This window comes from Eutrema salsugineum, unplaced genomic scaffold (assembly GCF_000478725.1).
Source record: "Eutrema salsugineum unplaced genomic scaffold, Eutsalg1_0 scaffold_62, whole genome shotgun sequence".
NCBI lineage: Eukaryota > Viridiplantae > Streptophyta > Magnoliopsida > Brassicales > Brassicaceae > Eutrema > Eutrema salsugineum.
The window spans coordinates 815-18298 of NW_006256537.1; the positions used below are offsets into that span (position 1 = coordinate 815).

Sequence of the window (17484 nt, forward strand, 5' to 3'; positions counted from 1 at the left end):
ATGAAGATCTCGTGAAGAGCACGTCAAGAACATGCATGAACCCTAGTCTTCGATCCATCTTCACGTGTGTGTTCTTGAGCAGCTTTGTTCTTGATTCTGGGTTCGTGACAATGGACCTCGGCATAAAATGCCGAGGCGCTTGGTAGTCAAGGGGTTTTAGCGAACAGGGTCCGGCATGCACGCCGAGGTCGCTACACCGAGGTGCACGTTCAACACTTAGTCGTTTCCAGCTTCATTTCTTACGTGTGCATGCCTTGATTCCAACGTGCCGAGGTGTCAGCACGAGGCCTAGTTCAGAATACTCCCAAAATATGAGCCTTGACTTTGCCGATGTCGAGGTAATGATGCCGAGCCCTGAGAAAACACTTAGCGCGTATCGCAACATATTTGGGTTCGTATCGACCGTGTCGCCTTCCGGAAGCAGTAACTTTCAACCCACGACTCCAAATGTACTGAGACCAGTCCCATAGTCAAGATGACTCAATAAGCTCGAACTTTGATGAAGAAACCGTCGGAGCTTGGGAAGTGGAAGGCTTCCTGGATTTCACATCTTTGAACCGCATTGGAATCACCGGAAAATAAGCTGTTTGGACCGATGTGAACAACGGAGACTTTATCTTTCAAACCACTCGTCCGAATTTAGCGACCCCAACCGTTCTGAAAAGGTCTTTCAAAGATCTCAAACTTTGATGAAGACCGGGCAAGCTGGTTCGGTCCGGAAAGGTTCCGTCCGCCGTGATCTTTGTACTCCACCGTTCGGTTCTCGGATGCGCGTAATGTTGGTGCATCTTCCGGAAGCTGTATCTTTCTCCCCACTGGTCCGAATTGGATGATTCCAACTGTTCTGGGATCTTTGTTTGATTATCTCCAACTTTGCTGAAGACCCCGCCAACTGGTTCGGACCGGAAGGTTCCCCGGATTGCAGATCTTTGAAACGCGCGGACAAGGACAGATTTTGGTCGAGAAAAACTTCCCGCGGTAAGGAAAATGACCGAGGGCTGTGTACCGCGGTAAGCTTTTTGGTCGTAAAAATTCCTTCGCCTCGGCCAAAACTTAACCCGCGGTATTTACACCTGATCTTCGACCCAGGCTGACTTTGGTCGATCGGTACGGACTTTGGTCGGTGCTGAGCGATCGGTAAGCTTTTTGGTCGAGGTTGAACGATCGGTAAGGATTTTGGCCGAGGTTTCTGTCCGTCCGGTACGCGATTTGGCCGAGAAATTCCTCCAAGCGGTTTTCACCATTTTTGACCCTTTTCTTCACCGTCTTCTTCTCTGCTCCTCTTTTTAGGCTCCAAATGACTCCCAAAGCACCTGATAAAGAATTCAAAACATGCAAAACTCTTTGGGACCTAATGCAAGCCCTAAATCCTATTTTCATGCCTAAAGACTCAATTTACATGGGGAAAACACATAATGAGGACTCTAAAATGCACTCTAAATGATGTAAAATATAGACATATCAACTACCCCACACTTGTCCTTTGCTTGTCCTCAAGCGAAGAGAACAAATGAGAAGAAGAGGTTGTAATGCAGATGGAGCTCATATTTCCTTTTTAGAGAGAAGTGATCACAAAGAGGACTCGGATTCATGCTCAGATATGCAATGTAAAGCTATACTCGGACATTTTCCAACTAAAGCACGGAATCTCCACAAGTCATTATCACATTCAACTCTTTCACATTCATTAAGCTAGTAACCGTTGAATCAAATGATGCAATGTTCAAATAGGCTGGCTTGGCTAGGGTAAGGTTATGAGATAAAAATGATCTCATCAATATTCAAGCGGGTGCAATGCAACAATGGGATCACTCAATGAACGACCAAACTTTGGCAGAATGCTAAAGGTAAAAAGCAACTGATGCATACAAGGGCAGGACTCATCACACCCCACACTCCACTCAAAGCTTTTCTCACTTGCTCACCCTCTCAAGATCCTCACTCTCTCAATTGCTTTCTTTTCACTAGGGGACTCACTTTTGTTTTGATTTCCAAGTCTTGGTGTTTACCTATTCACACAGCTCTTTTCTTTTACAGTGATTACCCTCTTTTCTTTTCTTTTTTTAGAACACTTGAGCCTTTTTGGCTTCTTTTCATTTCAGAGACTATACTTTACTTTTTAGAACAACAGAGCTTATCTTTTTCAATTCAAGACTCGATTCGTTTTCTTTCATTCCCCTAGCTATCTCCACACTCTCTTTTCCACTCAGCTCGCCTTTTTCCACTCACCAATAGATCTTTTCCCCCACACTTATTTCTCGCCAATACTCTTAGTTCCCTGATGTTGGAACATAGCACTCAATGAGACATGCCCTTGTCGCTCTAAACCTAACACTTTCTGCTAAGTTCGGTCCAAGGTGGCCTTACAATTCACACACAAACATTGGCTCGAAAAGAAAGTTGGGTTCAAGGTGAGGGAACTGATCCATGATGCGGATTCAGCTACTTGAGCTAAGGAAAGAGGGTGGTAAAAGCAATGATTCTAGCTCAAGTATGTATATCGGTATCGACAAACCAATTCAAGCAATGCATCAAAAGATATTTACAATTCAAGTTCAGGGTTATCACTTAGCTAGAGTTGAGTGTAATTTAGACTTGCTTCTCAGATTCAAATCGTTTCAAGCTTTACAAGCACATAATGAGTTTCACAAGCATATTTAGTTCAAGTTCTCAGGTGATTTACTCTCTAGGAAAAAATCTATCATTGCTCCTTGCACTGATGCAATCCTACATGATGCAACCTAGACTCGATCTTAGAATGCGAGATGCAACTAGAATGATGCGGTTTTACCATATGTACAAAGCTAGATGAGACTCAAGAATGCAAAAGTCAAATAAGAACAAAGAAAACAAAATCAGAAAACACAAAGCTCCTCCCCCACACTTAAATAACACACTCCCGTGTGTTATAAAAGCGTGTGAGAGAAGTAAAAAGACAAACTAAACGAATGCGATATGATATATACAAGATGCATATGTACAAGAGTTTGAAGTCGATACCTTAGTCGGAGATGTCTGATCCCAAGTAGTACGAGGGATTTGATGTTGAGCAGGAGGGTGTGGACTGACGTGGTGGGCTGCTATCCGAGGGTTCAGGTAAGAATGCCGAGGCAGGGTCGATCCAATCTTCTTTGCCCGGTGGAAACTCCGGGTTCCTTGCGTTTGAGCTTTCCCCAACCTCCTCTTGTGAAACTGGTGCGGTTGAGGTCGCCGAGTTCTTGTCCGGAGAAGATGGCCGTGTGAGCTGCTTGACCTTCTTCTTCAGGTGCCTTACACAGTCCACCAAAGCATGAATGGTCTTGTCTTGCCACTTACACCACTTTTGGAGAGTGTTTACTCGCAAATACAGCTTCTTGGTGTGGTATTCAGGCTCACCCCACACGTATGGATCAAAATGATATCGGCCTGCTCCCATCCTTCTCTCAGGGTGCCGTTCTTCTTCATTCTCACATCCGGCCGGGCCGTTCTCGTTCTGAGGCTTGTTAGGTATGACTTTGGTGCACTTGCGCATTGGTGGATCGAGAGATGGGTTGTACAACTGATCCTTGAGGACGTAGAAGGAGACGTTACACTGCTTATCAAGCATGGTGAGGCCTCGGTTAGGCAGTAGAACTTGTGTACCGTCCCTGTGCATCAGCGTGAAGTTGTAAACCCATCTATCTCCTGATTTGCCTCCAAAGTAACCGCTTTTACTTAGGTATTGCTCATCAATGAGACTCGGCTTTGATGGTGAATCAGGGAATATGAACCCTTGAGCTCTCAAGATCTTAGTGATAATCCAACCGTTCTGAAGCCTCCTTGCGCCCTTCTTCTTTCGGTCACACCACACATTATGTCTATAAGTGAGCATTTGGATCGCAAAGAACGCTCCTAAAGATCGTACATGCATCGGCCCTTGGAACTCCTTCTTGTTCTTCATTTGAGTGATGAGCGGCTTAAGTCCAAGTCCCAACAGTTCAAGCTCGGCCGTGTGAATGACACCAGGGTTGTAGGTCGAGAAGAACGTAGAGGCTAGAACCCGGTTGGTGTATCTGATCGCAGGGTTCCTAATGCAGCTCGTCTTGCTCTTGCCTCCCAAGTAAGGTCCAAAAGATATCGTCTCCCACAAGGCGGCCAACTCATCACGAGGGTACACAAACTTGTCAAGCGAGCTTCCATTCCTTTCAAACCCAAATATCTCATCAAGCTCCCTGAAACTGACTTTGTAGTGCACGCCTTCCATGTCAAACTCAATGTGGCCGAACCCTTTGCCATGTAGACACTTGGGATCTCTCTTGGGGTAGATGACAACCTCCAAAGTGGCAAGAAACTGTTGCGTGATCCCTTCGTAAGCAACATCGCTCATCATGAAGAACTCGGCCAAGCCCATGTTTTGAAAGATGAGTGTAACATCATCGAGTATCTCAAGCTTTCTCAACAGCTCCATATCAGGGAACCGACCTTGGGCCTCTCTTATAGAGTTAAAGTGGTCCAAGTACTCCTAAGTAGTCGGGAAATGTTCTTCCTCGGGCTCGGGCTTTGGTTCCTTCTTGGCTTTCTTGCTACAAACGGGTTCATGAGGGACTATGGCTCTCAGCTCATCTCCATCGTTCTCAGTGGCTGCCTGCTTCCCATTTCTTCTTGATTCAAGGGCTGGAACCGGAGTGAGCTCGGCGTTCCTTGCTCGCTTGGCGGCTGGCTCACCATCGGGTCTCGCGGAGGGTTTCTTGCTTGTGCCGCCATTGCGTGCCACGGCCACGGCTTTCCCTTTCGTACTCCTCCTCTGGACCTCGTTTTTGTTCGTCTCGTGAATGGGTACAGCTCGGTCGCCGGTCATCTGCAAGGCAGATGCTCAAAGAAACCGTTAGAGTCAAGTACATCGATAAACACATGTTTCAAAAGATAGCAAGAACAGAGCTTCCCTCTAACAAGACCAGGGTTATAGCTTTTTCAAACATCAAAGGAAGTAAGAACAAGCCAGAACAACCGATTAGAGACAAGTTATCAAGACATTTCAGCTCAAGCACACAAATCATCACTAAGACCGATTCCAAGCGCATTTTCTCAAGAATTTTAAAAACTCAAGAATAAATGATTTTCAGAACAAAGACCGGTTTTTCTTGTGTTGTCTATCCTGATGGAATTTTTAAAATCGTTCCCAAAGGCCGATATGTTCTAAAAGAATCGATTCCACATTTTACATACAATAATGCTCGCAAAGAATGAAGGAAAAAGATGAGTTCTTTAAGATGCAAATACCTTTGGGAATCCAAGATTCAAGCTTAGTGGAATGCTTATGATGAATAGACAACACCCTAACGAGTCTAGAACGCTTGGAATCACAAGAAATGGATGAGAAATGAGAGAGATATGTTCGTGAAATGCAGAGAAAAGAGAGAAGAAGGCGAACTCTCGGTTTATGGCTCGGGATGGAGGCTGGTATGGGCGGTGTCGCGCTTTCCAGCTGGCGTTTGGACTGTAGTGGGACTGGTCCCCCCTTCTTCTCCAGCTGCGACCGTTGACCCGCGCCAAAACAGCTTTGACAGGTCGTTTAAATTCAAATTACCGCGCAAAGCTTCCAAATGGCGCGACAAGAGGGATGACGTGGGCCGTACGGACTAGAGTGATTTTTCTCGTGTTTTCTTGAGCGGCCTCGACTTGTTCCACCCCGAGGGCACCAAGCCGAGTGTTTTAAGCTCAAGTTAACAAGAATTTCCCCCGCGGCCTTCAAATCTTTTCTTTAGTCCGCGCAAACCTTCTTCTTTGACTCAAGTGTCCCAAGTGTTCATATTTTTGATCATTCTTGAAACCGGGCACCTCGGCACGCTCCACCACGAGGGTATCATGCCGAGGCCACTTGTTTTAGCAGAGAACACTTGGTGCTGGGGGTTTAAATGGACCAGCCTTGGTGTAAACTGGTCGCGGCCTCGATCGAGGTTTTTAGACCGTTTTAAGTGAACTTTGCCCCTCGGTATAATTATACCGAGGTGTTTACACCGTGGGCCTTCCCCACGCTTAGTCATTTCACTATGACATTTCTCGGACACGGCCATGATAAAATTGAGTCGAGGAGTTTAGCCGAGGTTTTCAGGCTTCGCTCGGTAAAAGGTGACCGCGGTATGTATATACCGAGGGTCGATACCGAGGCTACGTACACTCTAGGACTTAATTCATAAGGCCGTGTCATTTTCAAGCTTTTTCTTACTCTCATCATCAAGATTCACCATCTAACTCCTGAAACACTTAACAAACCCTTCAAAAAGCATCAAATAAAAAGAAAAAGAAGATGAAAAACGAAATATATACAAGGATAAGCTTGGGGTGTCTCCCAAGAGCACTTTGTTTATCGTCACTAAGTTTGACTTTTCATACCTTTTTCAGGCTGATTCTGGTTCAAGAAGAGGAACTGAGGTAGCTCCCTCTCTTGTTTCTGATGCCAAGTAGTGCTTTACCCTCTGACCGTTTACCACAAAACCTTGTCCATCCTTTCCTTTTAGAACGACCGCTCCATAAGGCCTCACTTCGAGAATTGTGAAAGGACCGGACCATCTGGACCTCAACTTCCCAGGAAATAGCTTGAGTCTCGAGTTAAACAGCAGAACTTGGTCCCCTTCTTTGAACTCTCTATTGTGTATCTTCCTGTCATGAAGCGCCTTGGTTCTTTCTTTGTAGATCTTAGAGCTCTCAAAAGCATCTAACCGGATTTCCTCAAGCTCATGAAGCTGTAAAACCCTCTTCTCTTGTGCAGACTTGATGTCAAAGTTCAGAAGTTTCACTGCCCACAATGCTTTGTATTCCAACTCAACCGGAAGATGACAGCTTTTCCCATAGAGCAAGTTAAACGGTGAGGTCCCAATGGGGGTCTTGTACGCGGTTCTGTAAGCCCACAAAGCATCATCAAGTTTCTTGCTCCAATCCTTCCTATATGAGCTCACGGTTCTTTCTAAAATGGCCTTTATCTGTCGGTTAGAGACCTCCACTTGACCACTAGTCTGCGGATGATAAGGTGTGGCCACCTTGTGCTTTACCCCATGCTTCTTCAAAAGACTCTCAAGAGTCTTATTGATAAAGTGGCTTCCCCCATCACTGATTACTACTCTTGGAACTCCAAACCGTGGGAAAATGATACTTTTGAAAAGCTTTACCACCACTTTTGAATCGTTGGTTGGGGATGCAACAGCCTCGACCCACTTACTCACATAGTCCACCGCGACAAGGATGTACTGATTTCCGTATGAACTCACAAAGGGACCCATGAAGTCAATGCCCCAACAGTCAAAGACCTCGACTTCAAAGATTGGGTTTTGGGGCATCTCGTTCCTCTTGGATATGTTACCGTGCCTTTGACAAGCCTCGCACCTTGATACCACATCTTGAGCGTCCTTGAACATAGTCGGCCACCAGAAGCCGCTTTGCAAAACCTTGGCAACCGTCTTGAATGCACCTAAGTGACCACCGTACGCTGAACCGTGGCATTCCTGTAGCACCGGATGGATCTCTTCTTCGGCCAAGCATCGCCTATAGAGATGGTCCTTGTTAAGCACGTAAAGATACGGCTCATCCCAATGATACCTCCTCACATCTCTAAAGAACTTTTTCCTCTGATAAGTATCAAGATCCGGTGGCTCTAACCCGCAAGACAAGTAGTTCACAAGATCGGCAAACCATGGTAGGCATCTTTCCTTGATCGTGTCGGCTTCCTCCACCTCAAGGTAAGACCGGACCAGCATGAGATGTTCCTCGGGTAAAGCATCGTCTATGGGGACCTTTTCTTCAATCCTCAGCCTTGAGAGATGATCTGCGGCCCCATTTTCAATACCTTTCTTGTCAAGTATCTCCATGTCGAATTCTTGGAGCAATAGGACCCATCTCAAAAGCCTCGGCTTAGCGTCCTTCTTAGACATCAAGTACCTTAAGGCCGCGTGATCTGTGTAAACCGTGACCTTTGATCCCACTAAGTAACTCCTGAATTTGTCAAATGCAAACACAATGGCAAGCATTTCTTTCTCGGTGGTGGCATACTTTTCTTGAGCCGAGTCCAAGGTGCGGCTTGCATAGTAAATCACATGGAGCTTCTTATCTTTCTTCTGCCCCAAGACAGCTCCCACGGCATAGTCAGATGCATCAGTCATCACTTCGAATGGTAGAGACCAATCGGGAGCTTGTACAATCAGTGCACTGATCAAAGCCTCCTTGATCCTCTTGAACGCTTCCTCACACTCTTCATCAAAGATAAACTCCACCTCTTTGCACAATAGCCTAGTTAAAGGCCTAGCTATCTTGGAGAAATCCTTGATGTACCGCCTATAGAACCCTGCGTGCCCAAGAAAGCTTCTTATCCCTTTTACAGAATTCGGAGCTTGTAGGTTCACCATCACCTCGATCTTGGCCTTGTCCACCTCAATACCCTTCTCTGATACATTGTGCCCCAAGACAATGCCTTCTTGTACCATGAAATGACACTTCTCCCAGTTCAAGACAAGCCTATGCTCCTCACATCTCTTTAGAATCTGAGAAAGATTAGCAAGACATTCGGAGAAAGAGGAGCCGTATACGGAGAAATCATCCATAAACACCTCAACTTTCTCTTCAATTAGATCAGAGAAAATGTGCATCATGCATCTTTGAAAAGTGGCCGGTGCATTACACAAACCGAAAGGCATTCTCCTATAAGCATAAGTGCCATAAGGGCAGGTGAATGTCGTTTTCTCTTGGTCTCTTGGATCTATTGGTATTTGGAAGAATCCAGAGTATCCATCGAGAAAACAAAAATAAGGATGATTGGCTAACCGTTCAAGCATTTGATCAATGAATGGTAAAGGGAAATGATCTTTCCTTGATGCAGAATTCAATTTCCTATAGTCAATGCACATGCGATGGCCGGTTATAGTTCTTTGGGCTATGAGTTCATCCTTATCATTTTTTACCACCGTGATACCACCTTTCTTGGGCACAACGTGTACAGGAGATACCCACCGAGAGTCAGAGATTGGATATATGATCCCTGCCTCAAGGAGCTTTAGTATCTCCTTCTTAACCACCTCTTTGAGGTTCGGGTTAAGGCGATGTTGGTGCTCGATAGAGGACATAGCTTGGTCCTCCAGGTGGATCCTGTGAGTGCATATATCAGGAGAGATTCCTCTTATGTCGGCCAAGGAATACCCTATTGCTCTCCTGAATTTCTTGATCTCATTAAGCAATGCACGTTCTTCATGTTCAAGCAAACTATCGTTTATGATCACAGGGAAAGTGGAGTTCAAGCCTAAGAAAGCAAACCTGAGCACTGTTGGTAAAGGTTTGAGCTCAACAGGGGGCGCGTCCGCCTCATTCCAATCGGCATCGAAGTTGCATTGGCCCGGAACAGCTTCCTCGGCCTTTTCTTTGTTCTCGCGCGGATTACCATCGGCCTCGGTATGAGCTGCCACGGCCATGATACCCCGAGGTGTCTCCTCTGTTCCCATGGATCCCTCGCTGTCTAAGATGTCGAGGCCACTCTTCCTGAGCTCCAAAAACCTCGCCTCAGCTCCAAGTTCCTTCGGTTGGTCCAAAAGTTGCTTGTACACCTCGCTTTCCTCGTTCAAGTACCCGTGCTCGCTTTGTTCACGTGTAAGGACCACTCGTAACGGATCCTCTGCGTTCAACTCTTCCAGGAGCTCATCAGCTGGCTCCTCCATCACTTCCACATAGAAAACCTGACCTCCAATGGTTGGTTTCTTCATCATCTCTTTCACATTGAACTTCATAGTCTCGGAGCCGATGTGTAGTTCAATCATTCCTCCTCTCACATCTATAATGGCTCCTGCGGTCGCTAGGAACGGTCGGCCCAAGATGATAGGGTCCAATGGTTCCTCGTCCATCTCAAGAACTATGAAGTCTGTGGGGATTTCTATCTCACCGATCCTCAAAGGCAAATCCTCAAGCAAACCCACCGGTAAGCGAACCGATCTATCAGCTAGTATAAGAGAGATCTTGGCCGGTTTGTAACTCTTGTATCCCAATCTCTTGGCCATCGTGTATGGCATTAGGCTCACAGAAGCTCCTAGATCACACAAGCAGTTTGAGAACTTCAAGTGACCTAAAGCACACGGTAGGGTAAAGCTGCCCGGATCGGATAGCTTCCTTGGTATAGATCTCCTTTGTATTATGGCGCTGCATTCATGGCTCAGTATTACCATACCCTGGAGCTCCTTTGTCTTGTTGAGGATCGCATCCTTTAGAAACTTCCCAAGCTGTGGTATAGCTAAGAAAGCATCCATAATGGGTAAGGTAAGTTGCGTGTTCTCCAAGTGTTTCTCAAAGACCGCTTTGGCTTTGTCTAAGATTTTCTTTTTGAAACGCCCTGGGAACGGTATCTTGGGTTGGTAAGGTGGTGGTGGAACGTATGGCTTTTCAAGCTCGGTTGTCTTTTCCACCTCTTTTCCTTTGTCCTTGATCGGTTCTTTCTCAGAATCCGCTTCTTTACACGCATCACCTGAGGCTGCCTCCCCCTCTAATTGCTCATTGGCCTCAATGAGCTTAGTCTTAGGCGTTGGAGCGTGTAGTTCCTTGCCACTACTCAATGTAATGGCGTTAACGTACTCCTTGGGATTGGGCTCCGGTTTACCTGGTAAAGCCGGGCCTCGGGATGATGTAGAGGCTTGATTCTGCTTAAGCTCTCTGATATCTTGCTGCATTGTCGCGTGCTGGCTCTCAACTCTCTGCTGACCCTGTAACAGTTGCTGTAAGATCCCACAGACATCGTTCCCCATCTGATTCTGACCCGTTCCCTGATTCTGTAGCTGATTACCCATCGGCTGCGGATTGAACCCTGGTGGAAACTTGTGATGTTGCGGTTGGCTGGTGAAGTTGTTACCCTGAGCCGCTGGATTCTGATGAGTGTAGCCGTGTTGTTGCCCACTGAACTGTTGCTTGGGCTGGAAGGTATTCTGAAAAGGAGCTTTTGGAGCATAGCTTTGTTGTTGTTGCTGAGTAGGGTACACTTGGTCTTGAGGGTTAGCCACATTTGGGTTTCTGTATGAGAGGTTTGAGTTACTGTTGTAGTTGTTGAACCGCTGATACCTCTGCTGATTCCCTATGTAGTTCAGCTCTTCTTGAGTTAGACCATCTTCATTAACATTGTCAAAACTTGGCCCTTGCTCATCAAACTCGCTTACAAAGTGTATTGGCTTCTGAGTCGCCATCAAAACCTTGTCAAGCTTGCTCTGAAGCTCTCTTATATCCTTTTTCATACGCTGTTCCTCACCAGAGCCCTCTGTACGGTTTACTCTGTCAAAGTCTTCGCCATAAGTATCATTAGACATGGCTAGGTTCTCGACTAGTTCCATTGCCGCATTGATCTCTTTCCCAAGAAAATTTCCATTTGAGGCTGTATCGAGTTGGTTTCTGATCTTGGGGAGTGCACCTCCGTATAAAGTACTCAAGAGGGATGCCTCTGAGAAGCCGTGGTGTGGGCATTGGTTGGTGTAGCTTCTAAACCGTTCCCAAGCCTCGCTAAAGCTCTCGTTGTTGTGCTGCGTGAAGCTTGAGATCTGGTTTCGGAGCTTAGCCGTGCGTGATGTGGAAAAGAACTTTGATAAGAATGCCAGTTTACACTGCTCCCAAGTTTGTATAGAACCCCTCGGGAGGTTCTTTTCCCACTGGTGAGCTTTATCACAGAGGCTGAATGGGAACAAGCGTAGCTTGAAGCTATCTTCCGAGACACCATTGATATTGGTTAGGTCGCAAACCCGATCAAACTGATCTAGATGCTCAAGAGGGTCTTCGCCGGCTAGACCGTGGAACTTTGAGTTCTGCACCATATTGAGCAGGGAAGCTTTAACTTCAAAGTTGTTGTTTTGAACCGGTGGAGCTTGAATCCCAGCTCGGTATTGGTGCGCATTAGCTCGGTCGTTCTCTCCAACAAAGACCGCAGGAGGTTGTCTCTGAGCTTGTGGCGGTGGCGGATGAACATGGTGGGCTTGTTGCTCGTTCCTATGAGCTTGTTGTTGGTTTTGCTGAGCAAGCCTCTCGTTCCTTTGAGCCTGTTGTTGGTTAACATAGGCTTGTTGTTCATTCCTGCCTGCCTGCGCCTGATTAGCCTGAGCCTGGTGCTCGGCCTCTTGAGCCTGTTGCTCGATCCTTTGCTGTTCTGCCATTCCAAGTCGTTCAAAATGCCGTTCCCTCTCGCGAGCTCGCCTCTCAATCCGGTTGATGTTGTTGTAGTACGGTAAAGGCGGTTCTGTGCTCCGAGACCTGGTTTTCATGCACCTGAAATCAACACAAGAACTTGCAAAGAAGTTAATAAAACAAAGAAAGTTAAGATCTTGAACTCAAAAACAAACAAGAGTCTAATGCTCCGACAAGTTGGCAACGGCGCCAATTGATAGATAAGACTTTTTATGTCTCAGGGCTATCAATCCCCTTGTCAATGTAGCACTAAGAGGTGTCAATCCAAACTCGTCAACAAGACACTAGACTATGTTGTTTGTTTACTTAAGTCAAGACAAAAGGTGAGGGTTTTTGAGCTAAGCTAAGTAACCAACGATTAAGCATGAAAGTAAAGCAAAATGATGAGAATCAAACACACAAGAGATGCAAATGATAACTAAACGATTCAGATGATGACAATATGTAATAAAGCAAGGGACTTTAGACGAGATACTTGACTCGGGTGCTTCCAAGTTCAACTAGTAGGTTAATGAATCAAAACATCAAGCGGTTTCATTTAACTTTGAACTCAAGGCATGTTAATCTTCTCATGAAAGTATTAAGCATCTAAACTGATCCTCCTTCATACCAAAAATGTCTTTTGAGAAGCATCGAATCAATCAGCAATAAGAACCAGTTCAAAAATTAAGAGAACAAACTATCACTCTCGCGATGAAAGACTCTTAAACCCTTAACCGAGTGGTTCAGACATTTCTACAAACACTTTTGATGCGAGATATGTCTCAGATCTGAACCTCAAGTGATGTGCTTGGATCCAGCCTAGAGATCTCGTCGGTTAAAGAATGAAACATGCAAGACTAGACACCTAAAACCACTAATCTACCTTGAAAGCACCCTAATCTACTCATCTAAAGCCGCTTAAACGACTACTCACTAATCATAACGAGCTCACTAAGTCCTTTGCCAGACGTGTAGCTGGTCATGATGAGGAGTTTAATGTTAGATGATAAAAGAAATAAAGAAAGAACAAGATTTCTGATGCAAAAACGGGATATCGGATTAGAATGATCAAGTTTCACAAAAGAGGTAAGTTCTTAAGGCTAAAAACAGATAAGAGATAAGATGCTTAGGTTTTTAGTCTCGAAATGTATATATAGCAAAGGTACAGTGTCGCGGGTCAGCCCGGAACAAACCGGGTACTGAACCGCGTTCTTGGGCTGATGGGTGAGTGCCACGGTGTGTCGGAGAGTGAAGCCGAGGTCTTCATGTCGAGGAGTGCACGTGAGTCCAGATCCAAATGAAGATCTCGTGAAGAGCACGTCAAGAACATGCATGAACCCTAGTCTTCGATCCATCTTCACGTGTGTGTTCTTGAGCAGCTTTGTTCTTGATTCTGGGTTCGTGACAATGGACCTCGGCATAAAATGCCGAGGCGCTTGGTAGTCAAGGGGTTTTAGCGAACAGGGTCCGACATGCACGCCGAGGTCGCTACACCGAGGTGCACGTTCAACACTTAGTCGTTTCCAGCTTCATTTCTTACGTGTGCATGCCTTGATTCCAACGTGCCGAGGTGTCAGCACGAGGCCTAGTTCAGAATACTCCCAAAATATGAGCCTTGACTTTGCCGATGTCGAGGTAATGATGCCGAGCCCTGAGAAAACACTTAGCGCGTATCGCAACATATTTGGGTTCGTATCGACCGTGTTGCCTTCCGGAAGCAGTAACTTTCAACCCACGACTCCAAATGTACTGAGACCAGTCCCATAGTCAAGATGACTCAATAAGCTCGAACTTTGATGAAGAAACCGTCGGAGCTTGGGAAGTGGAAGGCTTCCTGGATTTCACATCTTTGAACCGCATTGGAATCACCGGAAAATAAGCTGTTTGGACTGATGTGAACTCCGGAGACTTTATCTTTCAAACCACTCGTCCGAATTTAGCGATCCCAACCGTTCTGGAAAGGTCTTTTAAAGATCGCAAACTTTGATGCAGACCGGGCAAGCTGGTTCGGTCCGGAAAGGTTCCGTCCGCCGTGATCTTTGTACTCCACCGTTCGGTTCTCGGATGCGCGTAATGTTGGTGCATCTTCCGGAAGCTATATCTTTCTCCCCACTGGTCCGAATTGGATGATTCCAACTGTTCTGGGATCTTTGTTTGATTATCTCCAACTTTGCTGAAGACCCCGCCAACTGGTTCGGACCGGAAGGTTCCCCGGATTGCAGATCTTTGAAACGCGCGGACAAGGACAGATTTTGGTCGAGAAAAACTTCCCGCGGTAAGGAAAATGACCGAGGGCTGTGTACCGCGGTAAGCTTTTTGGTCGTAAAAATTCCTTCGCCTCGGCCAAAACTTAACCCGCGGTATTTACACCTGATCTTCGACCCAGGCTGACTTTGGTCGATCGGTACGGACTTTGGTCGGTGCTGAGCGATCGGTAAGCTTTTTGGTCGAGGTTGAACGATCGGTAAGGATTTTGGCCGAGGTTTCTGTCCGTCCGGTACGCGATTTGGCCGAGAAATTCCTCCAAGCGGTTTTCACCATTTTTGACCCTTTTCTTCACCATCTTCTTCTCTGCTCCTCTTTTTAGGCTCCAAATGACTCCCAAAGCACCTGATAAAGACTTCACAACATGCAAAACTCTTTGGGACCTAATGCAAGCCCTAAATCCTATTTTCATGCCTAAAGACTCAATTTACATGGGGAAAACACATAATGAGGACTCTAAAATGCACTCTAAATGATGTAAAATATGGACATATCAAAGTAGAGAATCCTAATTGTGGAAGGAGATGCATCACTTACATGCTTTCTTATTCCTTTGGATACACCCAATCTCTCCTATGAATAACAGAAAACTAGGACTCTCTTTAGGAAAAGTCATATTCTGATCCAAAATGGGACTATATTGACAAGGGGGAGTTCTGAGAATAGAAATAAGAAGTAGTGAATCCTAAATGTGGAAGGAGATGCATCACTTACATATTTTCTTATTCCTTTGGATACACCCAATCTCTCCTATGAAAATCAGAAAACTGGGACTCTCTTTACGAAAAGTCATATTCTGATCCCAAATGGAACTATATTGACAAGGGGGAGTTCTGATAATAGAAATAAGAGGTAGAGAATCCTAAATGTGGAAGGAGATGCATCACTTACATGTTTTCTTATTCCGTTGGATACACCCAGTCTCTCCTATGAAAATCAGAAAACTAGGACTCTCTTTACGAAAAGTAATATTCTGATCCCAAATGGAACTATATTGACAAGGGGGAGTTCTGATAATAGAAATTAGAAGTAGAGAATCCTAAACGTGGAAGGAGATGCATCACTTACATGTTTTCTTATTCCTTTCGATACACCCAATCTCTCCTATGAAAAATAGAAAACTGGGACTCTCTTTAAGAAACGTCATATTCTGATGTAAAATGGAACTATATTGACAAGGGGGAGTTCTGAGAATAGAAATAAGAAGTAGAGAATCCTAAACGTGGAATGAGATGTATCACTTACATGTTTTCTTATTCCTTTGGATACACCCAATCTCTCCTATGAAAATCATAAAAATGGGACTCTCTTTACGAAAAGTCAGATTCTGATCCCAAATGGAACTATATTGACAAGGGGGAGTTCTGATAATAGAAATAAGAAGTAGAGAATCCTAATTGTGGAAGGAGATGCATCACTTACATGTTTTCTTATTCCTTTGGATACACCCAATCTCTCCTATGAATAACAGAAAACTAGGACTCTCTTTAGGAAAAGTCATATTCTGATCCCAAATGGAACAATATTGACAAGGGGGAGTTCTGAGAATAGAAATAAGAAGTAGTGAATCCTAAACGTGAAAGGAGATGCATCAATTACATGTTTTCTTATTCTGTTGGATACACCCAATCTCTCCTATGAATAACAGAAAACTATGTCTCTCTTTAGGAAAAGTCATATTCTCATCCCAAATGGAACTATATTGAGAAGGGGGAGTTCTGATAATTGAAATAAGAGGTAGAGAATCCTAAATGTGGAAGGAGATGCATCACTTACATGTTTTCTTATTCCGTTGGATACACCCAATCTCTCCTATGAAAATCATAAAACTGGGACTCTGTTTACGAAAAGTCAGATTCTGATCCCAAATGGAACCATATTGACAAGGGGGAGTTCTGATAATAGAAATAAGAAGTAGAGAATCCTAATTGTGGAAGGAGATGCATCACTTACATGTTTTCTTATTCCTTTGGATACACCCAATCTCTCCTATGAATAACAGAAGACTGGGACTCTCTTTAAGAAAAGTCATATTCTGATGTAAAATGGAACTATATTGACAAGGGGGAGTTCTGAGAATAGAAATAAGAAGTAGAGAATCCTAACGTGGGAATGAGATGCATCACTTACATGTTTTCTTATTCCTTTGGATACACCAATCTCTACTATGAATAACAGAAACTAGGACTCTCTTTAGGAAAAGTCATATTCTGATCCCAAATGGAACTATATTGACAAGGGGGAGTTCTGAGAATAGAAATAAGAAGTAGTGAATCCTAAATGTGGAAGGAGATGCATCAATTACATGTTTTCTTATTCCTTTGGATACACCCAATCTCTCCTATGAAAATAAGAAAACTGGGACTCTCTTTAAGAAAAGTCATATTCTGATCTCAAATGGAACTATATTGACAAGGGGGAGTTCTGAGAATAGAAATAAGAAGTAGAGAATCCTAGATGTAGAAGGAGATGCATCACTTACATGTTTTCTTCTTCCTTTGGATACACCCAATCTCTCCTATGAAAATCAGAAAACTGGGACTCTCTTTACGAAAAGTCATATTCTGATCCCAAATGGAACTATATTGACAAGGGGGAGTTCTGATAATAGAAATAAGAGGTAGAGAATCCTAAATGTAGAAGGAGATGCATCACTTACATGTTTTCTTATTCTGTTGGATACACCCAATCTCTTGTATGAAAATCATAAAATTGAGACTCTCTTTAGGAAAAGTCAGATTCTGATCCCAAATGGAACTATATTGACAAGGGGGAGTTCTGAGATTAGAAATAAGAAGTAGAGAATCCTAATTGTGGAAGGAGATGCATCACTTACATGTTTTCTTATTCCTTTGGATACACCCAATCTCTCCTATGAATAACAGAAAACTAGGACTCTCTTTAGGAAAAGTCATATTCTGATCCCAAATGTAACTATATTGACAAGGGGGAGTTCTAAGAATAGAAATAAGAAGTAGGGAATCCTAATTGTGGAAGGAGATGCATCACTTACATGTTTTCTTATTCCTTTGGATACACCCAATCTCTCCTATGAAAATCAGAAAACTGGGACTCTCTTTAAGAAAAGTCATA

At 44.5% G+C, this 17484-nt stretch overlaps 1 non-coding gene across 1 annotated transcript; it reads left to right on the forward strand.

Moving 5' to 3' along the window:
- The first annotated feature begins 11415 nt into the window (after nucleotides 1-11415).
- On the forward strand, nucleotides 11416-11522 carry LOC112083344. Its single transcript, XR_002897611.1, has one exon. It is a non-coding gene; the product is annotated as a small nucleolar RNA R71 (small nucleolar RNA).
- The last annotated feature ends 5962 nt before the right edge of the window (nucleotides 11523-17484 follow it).